Raw genomic sequence first — 16,622 nt, forward strand, 5'->3', positions numbered from 1 at the left:
ATTAAATTATAAAAATTAATAAAAATAAAAAATATGTTTTCTTAATTATAAAATGGCGTGTTTTTAAATTGAATTTAGAAATTGTTTTCTTATTTCGGATACGAAAATGATGTAAGTTCGTTTCGGTTAAATCAAATTTTGAAACGATTTGAATTTGAATTTTTAAAATTTTAAATTTAAAATAAGTGTTGCCGGTTGAACTTATTAAATTTTATAAATTTAAATTTAATAATTTAAAAATTAATATAACAAACTTTTCGAATATATTTTGAAAATTTAAATTAATAATGGAGTATTTTTAACCAATGCTATACGAATTACAAAAAAAAAATTTGAATAATTGACGTCACGGAAACAACCAATAAAATTCGCGTATCGGAATCGTAAATAAATTGACGTAAAAAGCGTCATATTTAGAATTATTTTAACTTTAAACTCTTTTTCGTGTTTTATATTTAAATATTATAATTTAAAACAATAATATAATTAGATTTTGATGTAATTTTTTTAAAAATCATTTTTAACCAATGATGTGCGAGTTACAAAATATCATTCAAATCTACGTCACGAGAGCAACCAATAAGATTCTTATTACAAAAATTTAAGTGAAATGACGTAAAAATAAAGTCGCATTTAAAGTTTTTGAATTTGAAACCGAAGATAAACGTTATTTAAAGCAAAAATGATTGGATTTTCTTAAATTTTCTGTATATTTTTAAGTAAATATAACATTTCTTACCTTTTTTTATACCATATTTAATCTTGATAGCCAAGATTTTTCTTGGCATAATTCAGTAGGCAACAGATCCCATTTATTCCTAGTTCTTATTCTTCTTACTTCTTTTTTTTTATTACACAAAACTATAATATAAAGGAAAGAGAGAAAAATTGAAGTACAATACATTCAAAAACATTGAAAAACACACCTGGAAAAAGAAGATAAGAGTTATTTATAAGTACATTTTCTGCATTTAAAAAGAACAAACAAACACATCAGACTAGAAAAGAGGGAGGAAAAGGGCACAGAAACTAAATGCTTTGCTGTGGAATGTCCGGATGGAAATTTGTAAAGTAGAAAAATTTTCGTGCAAAGATTTCTAAGTGGTCAATACACTGCTATTGGATTCGGTTTTTGAATTGTATCGATCGATCAGCCTTGCCATTATAGGAATAAGAAAGAAATGACACAAATAACCTTTTTTTTTTTTTTATTTTTTCTTTCTAACCCCCCTTTCTTTCCGTCTTTCTAAACATTGTTCCGTGATGTTACATTAAAACAGCTGCCATTGAAAACTGAGCCATTGCCTTTATTACGCCATTACTACAAGCACTATACTAGATATACCGTAGGCGGTTCTTTGTTCTTGTAAATGTCATCGAGATAATGTTTTCAATTGGTTAAAATTATTATGAGAGACATTAATAAATGGAGCTGAAGTTATTTTTATCCGATTTCATTTTTGATTTTTCTGTATTACGTCTAAAAAAACATTGTTTGCTGTATTAAATGATCGAAGAATTTTGCATAAATTTTTACTAAAAATACACGCGTAAATATAATTTAACGTATTACAAGCTTTAATTTTAATTGTAATTTAGAAATATTAGGTTATATTTAATTTATAAAAGGTTGTATTATTCAATTATGCATAGTTTGATTATTTTATAAATTATTCTAGAGTCAACCAGTTGCTGAATGGATAAAACCAGTAAAATTTGGGTAGTTGGTCGTGGTTTCGCGCTTCCCAACGGGTTGGCCACGTGTTTTTCGGGTTTTTTCTCGTGTTATAATACCTAAATATGGCCAGTATTCAAGGGAATACTTTCACTCGGTAGCTCGCTTATATATTCCATTGCCGTAAACAAATAAAACAAAACAGTAGCATATTCTGTGTTTACGTATTTCTATTTTTGTATGTATAATACTTTAAATAGACATGTTATAGTTTTTATTTTATATAGAATCTACCTATATAATTTATTATAAAGGAAATTTTTATAAATTTTTGAATGGGTTGAAAAATAAAAATGGAAATCGAATCTACGAGGATTAATTGGATTGATGAAATTAGTTAACTCAACACTAGAATGATTTGTTAAGGGAGATGACTCCAGGAGACTTTTCTATGGGAAAATATGTCACTGTTTACGTGTTAGTCGTGTGGTAAGGCACGAACCCACAACCAGTGTTCAGTGGTTTAATCTACTTAGCCACTGATAGGCTCGAATCCTTCTGTTGAATGCTTGTTTCTCTTTCACTTCCTCGCATTTATAATAGCCTTATCTTGTTTAACTTCTGCTTAATACTAACTCATCTGATTTATTTATTAGTTAAATTTAAATTTAATTCATTAATGTCATTTATTTGGCATGTGACTAATTTATTTAACGTGTATTACGGAGTAAACAATTAAAATACATTTGATATGTTTAAATCTATATAGAGGAACTTTTGAATATTTCTGACTCAATATAGAGTTACCATATATTATATAAAGAATTAATTAAAAATAAAGAAGCTTGAAGCAACAAAGGAAAACGGATTTTAAGTCGTTACTCCATAGTGTTTTGTACACATTATGAACGTTCAACTGAACGTTCTTCGAGTACTATAAAGTTAGTACACGTTATATAGAGGCATATTTTAATATTATTTTTTAAATTTAATTAAAAAGTGGGATATTAAGGAAATAAGACTGAATATCCGTAACCTGTTAAAAACGTTTAGGATCCAAAAATAGATCAACAGCCAGAACGGCATGGCAGTCAAGGCATAAACCTACTGCTCTGGGAGACCCGGAATCGAACCTCTATTGTCGAAAACCCTCGAGAATTTAACTGAGGATGGTCTGTCCCGGCTATCTGGGTACTCGTGGCATGTCATTCGCCCAACTGTGGGCTTGGCCGAATCTACAATGAGCATTAAAAAGGCACTTTTAGTGTCCATAAGTGATTCCGGTCGAAGAGTTAGAAAAAATCAATAAAAGGATCTCGAAAATATAAATTTATTTATTTTTTAACTTATTAAAATTACGTTAAATTTATTTGACGATATTCTATTAAATATTTTTACGTTTAATGAAGTAAAAAATACATAAATTTTGTACAAAAAATTCTTGGCATAATTCAGTAGGCAACAGATCCCATTTATTCCTAGTTCTTATTCTTCTTACTTCTTTTTTTTTATTACACAAAACTATAATATAAAGGAAAGAGAGAAAAATTGAAGTACAATACATTCAAAAACATTGAAAAACACACCTGGAAAAAGAAGATAAGAGTTATTTATAAGTACATTTTCTGCATTTAAAAAGAACAAACAAACACATCAGACTAGAAAAGAGGGAGGAAAAGGGCACAGAAACTAAATGTTTTGCTGTGGAATGTCCGGATGGAAATTTGTAAAGTAGAAAAATTTTCGTGCAAAGATTTCTAAGTGGTCAATACACTGCTATTGGATTCGGTTTTTGAATTGTATCGATCGATCAGCCTTGCCATTATAGGAATAAGAAAGAAATGACACAAATAACCTTTTTTTTTTTTTTATTTTTTCTTTCTAACCCCCCTTTCTTTCCGTCTTTCTAAACATTGTTCCGTGATGTTACATTAAAACAGCTTCCATTGAAAACTGAGCCATTGCCTTTATTACGCCATTACTACAAGCACTATACTAGATATACCGTAGGCGGTTCTTTGTTCTTGTAAATGTCATCGAGATAATGTTTTCAATTGGTTAAAATTATTATGAGAGACATTAATAAATGGAGCTGAAGTTATTTTTATCCGATTTCATTTTTGATTTTTCTGTATTACGTCTAAAAAAACATTGTTTGCTGTATTAAATGATCGAAGAATTTTGCATAAATTTTTACTAAAAATACACGCGTAAATATAATTTAACGTATTACAAGCTTTAATTTTAATTGTAATTTAGAAATATTAGGTTATATTTAATTTATAAAAGGTTGTATTATTCAATTATGCNTTAAATTTATTTGACGATATTCTATTAAATATTTTTACGTTTAATGAAGTAAAAAATACATAAATTTTGTACAAAAAAAGACGTGTACGATCAATATAAACAACCCGCTTTTTACTATAATAATGGTTTCGCTTGTTAAGAGTATATTAAATTAACTTTCAGTATACTGTATTTATAATGAAATTATAGTCTATAACAATGTTTTATTTATACATTTTTCTTTCTTCACTTATTAGATCCTCTGTGCGGTACTGGTAAACACACTCACACTCATCTTGAAATAAAAATTCGAAGAAAAAAAAATAACATAATTTGGTAGAAGTAATCATGACCGGTCGAAAGACGAAGTAAAACATGAAATTTTTCTAGAATAAAACACATTTTATTGTATAAAACTAGTCTGATATATAGAAAAATGTCGAAATTTCCTTATCTGATAGGAACAAAAGGTAAAGTCACATTTGGCATAAGATAGAAAATAAGAATTTTTACTTCATACCGGTATAGAATTTGATGTCTGTTCAATAAAGGGGTGATTTACGGACTGTAAGAGTCAATAAAACAGCGGAGATGATATGGAATTTTGCGAAAAATGAAGATATAAAAGTTATGTAGAAGCTGAATACCTTTCTTCCGTGGTGTTATGTACGAAATATTGATTGAATAATGATAGATGTAAGCAGCGGAACTTTGTGTTAGCATTATAAATTGGTCAACTGATTAAATTTAAAGCTGTAAAGGTACGTTGCACTCTATTATAATAACAATTTGAAAAATTGAACGTATAAAAATATTTTTTTTTGTAATGTTAAACCCGGATCTATTGTAAATTTTGATAGGTATATGTTGATTTCTTTATTAACTTTATACAATGTAATTTTATCAATTTCTTATGCCATATATTAATTATAAAAAGTGTTTCAAAATACTAATTTATTTTCTCTCCTTTTGTGTAAATCGCTTAATATGCAAGTGATATTATACAGTACTCTTCTTGCGAACAGAAAGCATTAAAAGACCCTTTTCATTAAAATCGCCGTATCAATTGGATAACGTAAAGCAAGCAAAGTCAAGAGGCCAAAAGAATGCCTTGAGGGAGGACATTATATGTGAAACTAGCTTATACTCAAGTGTTATACACGTGAAGAAAATCCGGAAACCTCTCGCTGGTCTGGCACAAACTCGCAACCAATGTTTAGTAGTATTATTTCCACGTCCACTGGTTGGATCCGATAACATTACTGAACACTAGTAATTGGTGATAGGCTCGTACCACATCAACGGATTAATCGCGTGGAGTTTTCTTCACGTGTGGGACCGGTTTCCCGAAGAACGCCTCCAGAAACACACCATTCCTTTTCTTAGCAGATTTCTCATGCGTTGCTTTGTATAATGATAATTCATATAATAATATAATAATTCATCCATAATCCTTCGTGTCCTGATACAGCATAACATCAGAATTTCTTTTAAAAAAGTCGAATTTTATGAAGGTAACGATGAATCGATTTTTGTAAGCTATATAGAAAAGATCGCTATCTTAGCAATGAAAGGGTTGATATGTTTCTTCTTCTTTAAAAAAATGTCAGGATTAATGCCATTTTAAAAATATCTCCTCGGGTAATTATCATATTTATTTCTACTTCAACTATATCGAACATATTTCTTTTCTCCTTTGCATTCCTTCTTATCCGCATCTCAGATTTATATGTAGATATACAGTTAGAGTACCAATTTCGATATTCTAGTGTATAAGAAAATAGTATATATAAAAGGCACTATCTTATCTATAAATTCTAGTTCATATTATCGTGTTAGAATTTATAATAATGTTTATCTTCTACGAGTCAATGCCACTGAAAAAAAAACAAGACCGAGTATTTAATGTATATAAATGTAAATAAAGCAATGAGTTTAGAATCACCAATTACTTTCACTTGTTCTGGAAGTCTTTTACTATTTTCTAAAAAAAAATTACCCTCAGTCATGTCGTTTGAATTAAGTAAAAGAAGGCTGCACAATTGCACATCAACAATGATTGGAGTAACAAAGAACCTCATTTAAAAAACCTGCATTTAAAGCTTACTAATGGGTGTCTTGTATTGCTCATGAATTAAAAAAGAGAAAGATATTTTTCCCATGAAAATTATCAATGTAAAACATTCATTTTCTGCAGATTTAACGAAAGATTTCAAATCAGAAATAACACTAGAATACTATTACTCAGTTTCAAATGAGGATTAGACATCAATGTCTAGGTTGAAGAATTCATGATTGTTGGAAAGTTTTTTTAAAAAAACACTGTATAAATTGTTATCTTAGTTATTTTTAAATATTTTAACTTAAATCAATAGTTCTCAGACTGATTTTTAATAACCCACTTTTTTTTTTGGCAGGTAGAAGTAGTGACAATACATAAGGGTGCACCCCACTGGTTAGGAAACTTTGTCTTAGATAATTAACAATGGTCTGCATTATTTTGATATTTTATCAACGCATTATTACTTTTTTCCGCTTAATTACCCATTCATAAGCGGTAAGTTTCAAAATTAAATTATGGACAAATGCATTATTCAAAATACTTCAAAGAGTACAGCTAACGGTTTCTGCTTCCGGTGCAATATTTTATGAGATATAAATGCAGATATATTGGAGGGGGAAAAAATAAAATTTCCTTTGAATATGTTAATATTATACAGGACGAATACGAGAGTTTTCTACCTACTCGTGGCATTATTGAAATGGAAATAGTAGTCTTTCTGTTACGAGATTATTCGGATAAGCGAATGGATTCAAAATTAAATCCGCATGAAAATAAAGCTTGGATTTAAAGTGCCTTTTATAGTGGTACCTATGCAGCGAAAATCTCCTTTAACCCCTCTGAAGCATGAGCAATTGGATTAAGATTGGTAAATATGGGAAACAAATCGTTGAAGATATGTCCTCCATTTATCGCTCCTACTTTTGTTTTGTAATATCTGATCAATTCAAAGAAGTAAAGATAAAATAAAATATCCTTTGAATATATTATTATTATACAAAATAAATATGGGAGTTTATAATAAAAAGTTCAATCTCCTTATGGCATTAATGAAATAGAATGATAAAGTATACCCCCTATAACACTGTTGATTTTTCCGTTTTATATGAATTCCATGTTGTACGAGTCACTTAGATTTTACAAATATGTGTGCCGGGCTGTGAATGGCTCACGTATTTGTAAAATTTAAGTGACTCGTACAACATGGAATTCATATAAAACGGAATTATCAACAGTGTTATAGGGGGGGTCGACTGTACTCGCACAAGTTAGTGCTTCAAGACCAATGACAGAGTGCATAAAACTATTCAGGTTAAGGTATTACACAGGTCAGGCCTGATATGTGGAGTTTTCCAAGTTTTTTTCAAGTGTATAACAACTAAGGGCTATTTGTCTGTTTGTAAAGTTAATATAAAAATTGCTCAGGAGATTAGAACATTAGAATTTGTGTTCGATGTTATTTTAGCTTAAAAAACGTTTTGATTAATGCAATTTAAAATTTACATACATCTTATTAAATTATACATGTGTCATGCATAGTGACACGAAACAAAATGGCGACCGTTACACAATGCTTGTGATTTATATAAAATATACGCAATATCTTTTAAATTTTTATGCTGTTAAAATGATAACAATCCTAGAAGCAGATAAATACATAAAATTATTTCACTCAAAGTAATTTACAGCACAATTTATAAGAGTTTTCAGATGCTAGAATAATACAAATACATTATAAGAATTTATTAATAACTTCTAATCAAACATTAAGATTTTATACATTAACTACTCGCTCAGACGAATTGATTACGTAATAAGATATGCTTCTAGAGTAATAACCACAAGAACATATTTAATTACAAAAAATAAACATTACAGGAGCAAAAGTCAATATTCTGTGTGGTAACTATAGAAGACTCTTACACCACTATCATAAAAAGACCGTTAGTAGTCGAGTAGTGTGTTGGAGTGTGTGTGCCAGTCAGCTAGCAACTAATACATGTCGAATGGAAGAAGAAAAAAGTGAATGTAAAAAAGTACATAACCGAGTAAATCCCGATAATGACGCCATGTTTGTTAATGGCATTTTGATGTGGTCGATGAAAACATGTGTAATACACTACACGTGTTTCAAAATTACAATTTTTTTCGAGGTTTATATATTAGCAAACATTAGAAATATTATTCTTGTTTTTTGGGCTATTAAAAATGTCAGACTAGTATTAAGATTTGATGTAATATCGCAGTTTATGGTATGCATTAATTTTTGTGTTTATTAAGTTATGTTTTTTTTTCGAATAGGCAATTTGATTAAGTTTTATAATAGTTACTTAAAATACTTGCCTAATTACTTTAAATCAAAGCATAATTATTAAAATGGGAGGGGAGACATCGTCTCCGAACACTGGCCGGCAAAGAACTTGCTTAATAATGTTATCTACTAGCATTAATGCCGATGAAATAAAACATACCAATTTGGAATACCAGTAGCCAACATTTTATATATTTAATTGGGTACACAATTATATTTGTTCCGTACAAAAGTCCACATAATTGAGCGTAATTTCACTATGCTAATGTAATAATAAGCTGTATATATTCCTCAATTATCCAGTATTCATTTACAAACGCGTATTGTAGTAATACAATGCAACTCTGAAAATTGTGTAATAATATTAATGCATGATACCATAGCAACAAGTCGTATTGCCTCTCGCGAATTTCAATATTGATTACGATAGAGAGTACTCGAAGAGTTATTACTTTTTTCCTATCTTTTGTATGATAAAAGTATACTATGATATGTACACTTGGTGACCTCTTCTTGACATACGCTAACAAAAGAATGAGGTAAACAGTTAATTGTTAAATAATATAAATACCATTTGGCATGCGTATCATTTACAACAAAGTCAATTTTAGTGTGGGAATTGAACAATGTGCTGTACAACATTTACAACTGTTATTAAATGGAGCTGAAGTAAACATTTTTTTCTAGTAAATATAACTTTTTAATGATAAATTTACTCGTTACTCATACTTTACTCAACACCTGTATTTATCTTATGGGGAAAAACACATATTATAAGGAATCTTATGATGTTCTGTGTATTAAACTGAATTAATCATTGTTAATTATAATGAAGTAAATGATTTTGTGGGACATTGCAGTAAGCAATTTATGCTGTAAATAGGAGAATTATATGAAGTAATTTCGTATTTATCTGAAAAAAAATGATGGGGTTATAGATACATTAGCGTGTGGTATGAGCTAATTATTAATAATATGACAATACCAGTCAACCCCCCTATAAGATTGTTGATTTTTCCGTTTTATATGAATTCCATGTTGTACGAGTCACTTATATTTTACAAATACATGAGCCGTTCACAGTCCGGCACACGTATTTGTAAAATGTAAGTGACTCGTACAACACGGAATTCTTATAAAACGGAATTATCAACAGTGTTATAGGGGGTTGACCGTACTATTGTTTGAAAACTGCACCGATACACTCAGAATACAACGAAAAAGTTAAAATATCATATAAGTAGAATAATATAGAAAAGAAAAAAATTGTTTTCCTGATGACATACATCCAACAAAATGCTATAACTTCTGTCCTTTTACATATATTAAAAAAAGATACATATAATAAAAAATAGTAGAAAAATATGACTTGTTTACCATAACACCTTTAACAGAAATAAAATGGCAAACATCATAAACATAAGCGAAGGAAATAAATGATCCGATTCCATGTTCAGTGATAACATAACCTGTCTCCACTTTTAAAACTTCAATAATTTGGCGAGGGAGAGATTTTTATGGATTTCATAACATCGACACACGGGAAACAAGATATGATATTTTCCTTTTCTAGGTTTGTAAACGTGCTCTAACGCTTGTTTACTCTATCAGCGTAACGCGATGACAAGATTTAGTTTGTAAAATTCGTTAGCTTTTTTTTTATTAAAATGAATTTAAAATATCTGAAATTTCATATGATAAGACATTCTGCACGTTTTTCTAAATAAAACTTTTATAAAATTTAAAAAAATTCTATACAATTGTTGCAACTTACATTCTACAGTTGCGCTGTGTGAACCGGTCATTCGCAACACAATATATTATGTATTGTTTTTCTCATATTTTAATTAACTATTGTCGAGATTTAAATTTTTCTGGAGTAAGAATTATGTTTTTTTTCACTTATAATCTTAGTTATCCACTTAATTTTTTTTTAAATTAACTTAAAATAAAACAGCATTAAATTACCACATAATTGAATTCAATCAATGAGGTAGAACAATGCAATGAATGGCGATTCAAACAAGGGGGTTTTCTAAGTTATTACGGGAAATTAGCCCTGTTTAAGTGTTATTTATATACGTGAAAAAACTACGAAAAACTCCACGTGGCTAGGCACGAACCCACGACCAACTACCGTTATTAGATATGGTGGGCTATCATGAAACTGTAGAAAAATAACCCATTTCATATCCGAAAATGTAAAGTAACAGAAATATTCTTAAATGACTGTAAATTAATTTAAAATTTTTAAATTTATTCGAAAATAATACAAATTGTTTCTAATTTGATACAAAAAAATCCGAGTTTTTTTAATGCTATTTTTCATGCAGGCAATTTATTAATCAATAAATTAAGCAACTGTTGCTAGTCGCATGAGCGAAGAAAAGTTATTTACACGAAGTATTTCATTATTAATAATACCACAATTGTGAATATCGATTCGAAGGTGTATCACGCGATGTGTCTCGAATGTTTACCCCACTGATTAATCGAATTTTTTAACTTGTGCGCTACATAATAACAACAATTATGTATTTAAGAACTTCATATTTATAGTTTGAGTAACGATTCTTCTTAATATTTCATCTCCAAATTTACTAGTTGATGACCAGCACCAATGAATAAAACTACTGAACACTGCTAGTTTGTGGTGGTTTCGTGTCTTTCCAACCGGCTGCACGAACCCGCAACCAACTACCAGTGAATCTAATGGAGTTTTCCGGGTTGTATTTACGATACTAACACCTAAATATAGCCGGCATCTCATAAAAGAAGCCTCTCTAGCATGGCATCCCCCTCGGCAGATAGCCGTGTCTCACATTGTCATATACCAATAAAATCTACTAGTCTACAACTTATTCACCACTATACAAATATATATACTTAACAGGTTATTGACGGTAACAAGTTGTATTGTCCATACTGTATTTACAAATAATTTGCACCCATATGTGCATGCAGTTAATTTACCTAAGAGTTTATTTATACGTATTTAACAGTTTACCAGTTACTTATCCCGTATTTACAACAGTAAACCGGCTTAAAATGTCGATCATATCTATATTTACAAATAGCAAACAGAATACAGGTCTTGTATTCTAAGTTTGCAAATAGCTAACAGGTTACGAATTGCATATTTATATACGGTTAACAGACTATTATTGTTCATTTTATACAAATAAGCAAGAAAATGAGTTGTTTACCCACATGTTTGCATACTGCTAATTCAGTTTACTTTCCCTCATATTTTCAAACAGCTAACGGGCTACGAATCACCTTTATATTCGCGCATTTACAATTGTAAAAGTGATAGAAACAATTACAAATTACTTAATGACGTAAATTATATTTTTTTTTTAAACGAAAATATGCTAGAAGTTTATAAAGTTTCCTTGTAATTACTTACTTGTAATTCTTTACATTCGTTAAAATTAATTAGTCACATCAATTATTCAACGTGGTTAATGCGATAACACGTTATTCCCCTATCCGACTTGTCAAGTTGAAAAGCTAAATTTTCAACAAACGTCAACCAGTAAACGGAAGTGTCACCTGCAAATCGGTTAAAGTAACTCAAACATGTCTGTTTAACCACGAAAAATCGATACGCGCGAATGTTGGTCACATGATTTGTTGTTTCGTGACATAAGAAAGGGGGGAGGTGTTTTACGTCGAACAACTTCCTCTATAATATCGAAGATAAGTTAATCTTTTCTTGTCTAAAACTCTTCGTATACAACACACAAATTTCAGTCTTCCCCGTGGAAATTTATGGTTTTATGTACGATATACATTAACTAAAAATGATGTTTCGTGACCTGTAAAATTTAGAAAAAAATATATATATATTTTAAAGGTTCCATTTTCGAGTTATAGAATAAAGAAAAATAAATAGTGATGCCAGTTATAAATACAAGTGCTGCCCCTATTGACAGTCAACTGGAACTAATCAATTTTCTTGAAATATAATGGAGATAAAACCGATGTAAATTAATTAGAAAAATTTGATTAACAATATAATTAATTTATGAACATTTACGAAAACTGATTAGTTCCATTTACTGCTACTGGGGGCGTTATATATGTCTGTGCAATTTAGTGTGGTGTTAATCATAAGAAAGCAAGTAACAGAAAATCACTGTCTTTCTGTGTGTTAGGGTGTTAAACTATCCTACTAAAATGTTATAATATAGTTTACATTTATAGAAATATATAGTATTTTGTTCAAGCGCTTAAAAATTTAACAGGAAATTTCGAAAGGGAAATAGAGATGGCATATCGCTAGCGTTCGCTTGACAACTGTCACAGAGCACCCCAAAGACCATTCTTGAAGTGACATCGGCAATTGTCTGTTGTTAGTAAAGTGACAAATTGATATCTGCTGCAGTAGTTGCTTTAACCCGCATGAAAGGGAGATTTGTAGCTATCCATTACGGAAATCGAACCCGGAATTTAATGTCGTTCTAGTTTTCTACCGGAGATTTTAATGAATTTGATAATATAATCAATCTTAATTTAACAGCTATTAATTAAGTAGTAATAACAGCAATTGGTGTGTTTTGTATAAGTTTTTTTTATTATAAACAAATGACGTTGTTTACGCAATCAATATCACAATATCCTTTACAATTATTGAATATATGGCAACCCGAGTGAGCAATCCGAAAAATTATTTTGGGGCGATCGATGCCAGGCCATAATGGCGCCGAACACACAATGTGTATGATCAAAAAGGCCTTCTTGATGCTCACGGGAAAGAAAAAATCAACGTCAAAGATATGAATGTTTGTTTGTTTTAATAAGTTATGTCAACGCAACAATTGGGCGATCTGTTTAGGAAGATGCCTTCCGGGAGGTATTTCTAAGAGTAACTGGCTCCTAATCACGCATTACAGACGTGGAGGAAATTCAGAAAACTCCACATGCCCAGCCCGTTCTGGCGAAGCGCAAAACACGACCGAATTCCCAGTGTTCAGGGAACATAACCGCTTGGCACTGGTGGGTCCAAAGATAAGAATGAAGACATTCACTAGGGCTTCAACTCTTTCTAGAGGCTTTTCGCAAGTAGAATCAGGTAACTCAGGTAGTAGGAAATGTTGTAAGGCATATCGTTTCCTTTGTATACTCCCTCTAAATATTTCTGGATTCGCTATTAAACAAAGACAGTATAGTAGTGATAAAATAAGAGAAAAGCAACGAAAATCTGGTACGACAATTAGGAGAAATGACCCAAAAAATTCAACTTGAAAGTTACGAAAAATATTAACATATAACTAAACAAATCATACAGGACTAACCGCTTTCATAAATTTCTTCAAGCATATCCCACACGAAATCGATTATCATAACCATTCTTCTTATAAATACCATTCTCAGTTCTTACAATATTAACCTAGTAAGAGTGGAGGTTAAATGTTAAGGTATTTAAGTTAGCAATAAATATTAATTGACTAATGCTGTTTTCGATTGTAGCGAAGGAAGGTTTCAGCAACAGCAGGATATTTCCCACAGATTCTATCGATTTTCACTAGCAACAGTTCCAATATCGTCCTATCTAATGAGACGTTATGGGGTCAGACTTGCACAATTTGTTAGAAACACTCTTCAGTGGAGTCTGGGAATTTTGTAGACGTTGAAAAACTGTCCTTTCAGAATCAGCAATAAGTTATGATTATTCTTGAAAATCAATATCGAAAACTTAACAATACGTTCGAGAATTGTTCAATTTTACAGTTTTATGATTGTTCAAACATTTAAACATGTAACTTCGACAGTAGAGAAGGTAATTTCCATTGATAATGATAAATTTCCTAACCACTATCTTAAAATCAAATCTTATATAATGATTGCTTTCGTAATCAATACCATGAAGTCCATTATAGTTGTTATAATTAACAAGGAATTAATGTGATAAAACTTTCCAGAAAATATCCAAAGGTGTCGTTTGTCTGTACGTAATTAATATAGAAATAATAATCGATATACATATTGATGTCCGGCTTTCTCTGTCGTGTAACAGTTATCATTATTCTCATAATTAATATCTGCATATCCTTCGTAACTATACGGAATTACATGGCTTTGAACATTGTTCCACCTTAATTAACGTTGAAAACTAGCAAAAATATTTTGGTAAATGATGAATGTGTTATACTAAACAATATCAGAATTCCATAATATTATACAACTGGTAAGGTAAGGTTATTCAATTATTTTAGTAGCAAAATGAATCCTGTAAACGACGATAATTAATAATGGTTATACATAAATTTTATATAAAACTAGCAGATAGGCTCAGCGTTGCTCGGGCAAAAGGTTACAATAGCGAAGATTAACACTTCCATTGTTGATACAGTATTTCCATTGTTACTTAACACTTCCATTGTCGAAGCTTTAATCCTGTTCCTCTCCCCCCTGGGGGGAATTCGAAAAATTCCTTCTTAGTATGCGTTTTCGTGACGTACCCTAACTGTGTACCAAATTTCAACACCTAACAGTTTAGGCTCTGCGCTTATTATTATTATTATCATTATCATTATCAACCCGTCTCGATTATATATATAGATGAAGTAAAGCAGTTTCCCAGTTTAGGTGAGGGCACACTTTGAAACTGACCCCAATTTAGGTGAGAGGGCACTCCTTTGACAGATTACTCATGTTTCCTTGCCGTACCCTGTGAAACCGAACCAAACCAACATGTAATGGTTATTTCTTTTCTTTCCCCTTTGTTCTTTGGCCACTAAAATGGTACGGGAACTAAATGAACTTTTTCCATAAACATTTGTGGGTTATACCAGGCCTGCAATAGGAGCGGTTGCATGCTAAAGGAAAAGTATCTCACATATCCTAATAAAACTTTTTGGTGAATTTTGCCCTCTCGTATTCATTCCCGGATTTCCAGAAGAGTAAACTGAAGCCGCAATCTTATTGGCCATCCGGACTTCTATATATAATGGTTTGAAACACAGCAATACCACAAAATACTGGTAGTTGGTAATGGGTTCGTTTCTGCCCAACTCGGATATTTTTCGAATTTTCTACACGTTTGTAACACCTAATTACAGGCAACTTCCCATAGAAAATCCTCTCGAGAGGCATCCTAACTCACGTAACACCAAAAAAACATATAGTAACATTTTAGGCTATATTAAATTCAAAAAGATGTTGCTAAATTTAACAAAGAAATTACTTTATAACAGTAATACGAATTCATTAGTAATAAGTAGCTTAACAGATATCAATTGAACTTTAAGATTTCTAAATGTTTCTCTTGAAACGTTTCCTTATTTCTTAGAACTTGATGCAATAAACGGATTGTATATAACTGATTTATTTATTTTGGTTTTGTTTGAAAGGATTACTACGGATTTATGTAACTAGAAAATTAATCCTTTTAGTAGATACAGCTGCTGAATTAATTAAAATTAATGTTAAATGAACTGTGAATGATATTTCAGCCTAGTTTTGTCTTTCTCTTTCTCTCCTTCTCTCCACTTCAGAAACATAAGAGAAGAATGGTAAATGCTAAAGCTTTTAAGAAGGTAATTTCTAGTATTAGGTTCAATTTCTTTATTTTTATAGCTTTATATCTTGATAGAATTAAAAGGGATCTCTCGAGTAGATTAAAAAAAAAACTGATAAGCTTTCTGGTGAAACACGAAACAATGCAACCCCTATGACGATATACGTACCTAAATAAGTTTTTTTCTATTTTAATTATTGTTACAGGATTAAAAATTTAAGAATTTTAAAGTCATCACGAGTGAAATCCATTATCTCTCTTTTTAAGATTCTGTTAACATTTTTCACTTCTAAACTTTTGTGTGGGGCTTAATTTGGGGCTTTCAGTCTCTACCTTTGTTTCCACTTGTAGAAATTGGATGGTTGGTTGGTTTGATGGGATAAAGCAATGAACCATCTACCAAGGCACAATGTCTTTCGGGAGTAATTTCTTCAAGAAGTGGGTCCTTATTTAGGTGTTTGTTTTATAACTCTTTCTGACCTGAGGGTACTAAGAGGAACACCTGGCCAACCGTTGTTCAAGCTCCAACTACCAGTGTTCAGTAATTTTATCCATGCTTTTCATTATACACTTTCGATTGTCTTATTTGAATCTTAATTCAAAATAATGCTGTAATGTACTAACGTTAGTGTACAGTTCTATTGGTAACGTCGGTATACAAATGATGTGGCAGCACTCAAACTGCCACCATTTTGAATTTTTGTTTTCATTTACTTTTATTTTATTGATTTTTACTTATTTATTAATGTCTATTTTTGAA

The 16,622-nt window shown here is 30.6% G+C and overlaps 1 protein-coding gene across 1 annotated transcript in view; it reads right to left on the minus strand.

Moving 5' to 3' along the window:
- Positions 1–863, minus strand: part of LOC111618201 (membrane frizzled-related protein-like) — a 6,878-nt gene extending 6,015 nt beyond the window's left edge. Inside the window, exon 1 of the mRNA XM_023359685.1 lies at positions 740–863. The gene's annotated coding sequence lies outside the window, so the exon portion shown is untranslated. The remainder of the gene's footprint in view (positions 1–739) is intronic.
- Positions 864–16,622: the final 15,759 nt, after the last annotated feature.

This window comes from Centruroides sculpturatus, unplaced genomic scaffold, assembly GCF_000671375.1.
Source record: "Centruroides sculpturatus isolate CEXI.00-Female unplaced genomic scaffold, Cexi_2.0 scaffold124, whole genome shotgun sequence".
In the NCBI taxonomy this organism is placed as follows: domain Eukaryota; kingdom Metazoa; phylum Arthropoda; class Arachnida; order Scorpiones; family Buthidae; genus Centruroides; species Centruroides sculpturatus.